Below are 3,252 nucleotides of genomic sequence, written 5' to 3'. Positions count from 1 at the left end.
GAGAGAGAGAGAGAGAGAGAGAGAGAGAGAGAGAGAGAGAGAGAGAGAATACTTATTTGTCCTAGCAAAGAGTTCCTGAGACAAAACAACTCAGGTTGTTAGGTGTGACTCTAAGTACCTTTCCGGATAAGCCAGCTCCCAGCTCTGAAATGGTTCTCATCCATGCCAGGGCTATGGATATGGTTGGCCATCGTGGATATGTGATAGCAGGTTTTAAAAAACAGCCCCAAGGGGCCATGATTCTTAACAGGAGAGAGTGTGGAGTTGTCAGGAAAGCTGCAGGTTACTAAGACAGTCCAAATGCAATAGAAAAACTATAAAAATCTGTCACAGAAGGAATGGTGATCCCAGGGTTAGAAACATCAGTGCAACTTAAACAGGAAACCCTTCTCAGGCCTGTCACAGACACAGTTTGCAAAGGGTGCAGATATTGATTAATGCAATGCAGTGTCAAATAGTTGAGCACCTCTGAGGGTTTTTTGGTTTGTTTGTTTGTTGGCCTCTGTTGTAGCTTTTTTCTTCTTCTCTTATTGCATCAGGTATATATTGCCCTGTCAATTGTGAGAGGAATACCAGGAATAAGAAATTATTAACTTTTTAATATTTGTGTAGTTCAGCGTTTTTTACATTTTAGTACAGACACTTCAACAAAATGCAGTTTTGAAGGTGTTTTCTTGTGAGTTAACAAGTGAAGACCATTGTTAATTACTCTTGTATGAATTTTGCTAAAGTTAACTGGAATGAAATACCTATTGACTTGCAATTGAAGAAGAATATATTTCCCCATATCCAAAACCATGATGAATGGTCACTGACATGTCGAGAGGATAGATATTTTAGTTTGCAATATGTGGTTTTGGTAATTAAAATTGGGTAATAAAAATTAACATATTTGTGCATTTAATAGCATTAAGACTGGCTTCAAGGGGGCTGGAGAGCTGGCTCAGCGGTTAAGAGCACTGACTGCTCATGCAAAGGTCCTGAGTTCAATTTCTAGCAACCACATGGTGGCTCACAACCCCCTGTCATGAGATCTGATGCCCTCTTCTGGTGCATCTGAAGACAGCTACAGTGTACTTACATATAATAATAAATAAATAAATCTTAAAAAAAAAAAAGTGTCGCTAGTTTGGCTGGCTTCTCAGAGATCCTCCTGCCTCAGCCTGCTGAGTTGATATACTTCAGTCAGTTAACAAGAACAGTTAGGCAATGGTCGGCAGTGTTGTCGCATGCCTTTAGTTCCAGTGCTCAGGAGACAGGCAGGTAGATCTCTGTGAGTTCAAGGCCAGCCTAGTTTAAAAGAGTGAGTCCCAGAGAAAACCCTGTCTCAACAAATAAACCAACAAACCAACAAACCAAAAAAACAAATAGCCCCCTCCCCAAAATAAAAAAATGGAAACAAAACTGTTAGCCAGAAGCAGAAATATAGAAGCCAAAAAGCAAGGTTAGTACATTTAGGGACATTCCCATAAGTATGGAGTTTAGTGGATTCGGCCTTTGTCTTCATTCTTGCCAGGTGGCCTGTCCACATGTTGAGTTTTACAGACTGAATGGGTCTTCCATCATGGAGCCGCCTGTGCTAAGATCTGGGGCCTGTTACACTGGGAAGGACGTGCCACCACTTCTGGATTCACCCCATTGTTCTGAATGTTTTACTGAGGGTACATTGGTCAGTTTGAAAGAATTAATTGCTTCAATCCTGCTGAGCTCTGTAATCACAGAGCAGGCACATCTCTCCATTTACTTAGGATTTTAGATTACTTAGGACTTTAGAATATTTCTCAATAAAGTGTTACAGTCTTTTTCATGATATTTGTGCTGGTATCTTTTTCATAGTATTTAATGGGTTTTGATGTTATTGTAACTGTATCACTTTACAAACTTCTCATTCATAATGGAAAATTACAGAAAGATATAACCACAGGACTCGGTGTATTATGCAGTGAACTCACCTGGATTCCTGTTTCTAGATCAATCTCAGCTCCTAGCATCACCTATAATACCCTCTCTCAAATATTACTCTCTTTCTCTAGAGGAAACTGTCTTGCTTCTTAATACCATCGTGGCCAAACTCTTATTCTGTTCCTAGCTTCGTCTGTCATTAGGGTATGTGTGTGACCCACCCACGGTTGTGTGTGTCCTTCATCCCATAATATACAATATTCTGCTACATGGGGATACTGGATGTAGAGCCATCCAACTGTCGATAGATGCTTGGATGATTTCCACTCAGGGAAATTCAGTGTTTCTGTAAATAAGACTTTTTGATGTTTTAATTCATTCTGATAGGGCAATTATGTGTATTTATTTAACTTCGGTAAGTGATGCCAAACAGCTGTCTAAAGTACATTTCCACCAGAGGCATCTGAGTTCTCAAAGCCCTCCTACAGCTGGCTCTCCCAGTCTATGCTGGGTAACAAACCACGCCAAATGTCAGCGGCACGAAACAATAATCATTTATTTTCCACAGTGTTGTAAGTTCTAGCCTCCTCTGTGTAGTTCTGATACACAGAGGTGCTCCTTGGTGTCTTTGCATACTTGCACACACACACACACACACACACACACACACACTAGACAGATATACATAGATATACACACATACACCTGAATAAAAATAAATTGCTAAAGCAATTTTTTTTTACTTGCTAAATGGGAGGGTCTACCCAGTATTATCCTAATCTTTGAAAGATCTTTTTGAGGATATAGATCTTTTCATGGCCATACCCTCTGCTTGATTTTTGTCCAAAGGCTCTTACCTGAGGCTCCATTGTCTGCTGGGAACTGTACTAAATAGTCCATTCCCAAACTAAGATCTCTCACATTGGTGCTGGCTCTCTCTCTGGATTTTATTATATGTAACTAAAGAAGTTAATCAGTCAGCAGTGTCTATATTTTGCTGGGAGCCTCTCTGGTTATTCTATATGTTCACTGTGACATGCGTGTCATTTCTGTATGTTCACTGTGACACGTGTGTCAGTCATAGTAACTCAGGTAACAACTTTACTCAGCTTCTCACAGTTTATGACATAACTCACCTTCTAATCCTGTTTTAGTAATTCACCTGCTCTTTGTCTACACCACTCTGGACCCCAGTGTCAGTGCTATGTTAAGTTATGTATGGCTTAAATATACTTCCAGGGGTATTGGCTTTTGTTAATTCTGAATAACAAATGACCAAAAAAAAAAAAAAAAAAGTGGCTTGAGCCCTTTTAGGGGGCTGGAGAGATGGCTCAGTGGTTAAGAGCACTG

The sequence above is a fragment of the Mus pahari genome, chromosome 21 (genome assembly GCF_900095145.1).
Source record: "Mus pahari chromosome 21, PAHARI_EIJ_v1.1, whole genome shotgun sequence".
Lineage (NCBI taxonomy): Eukaryota > Metazoa > Chordata > Mammalia > Rodentia > Muridae > Mus > Mus pahari.
Note: the sequence above shows the minus strand (reverse complement) of the source record.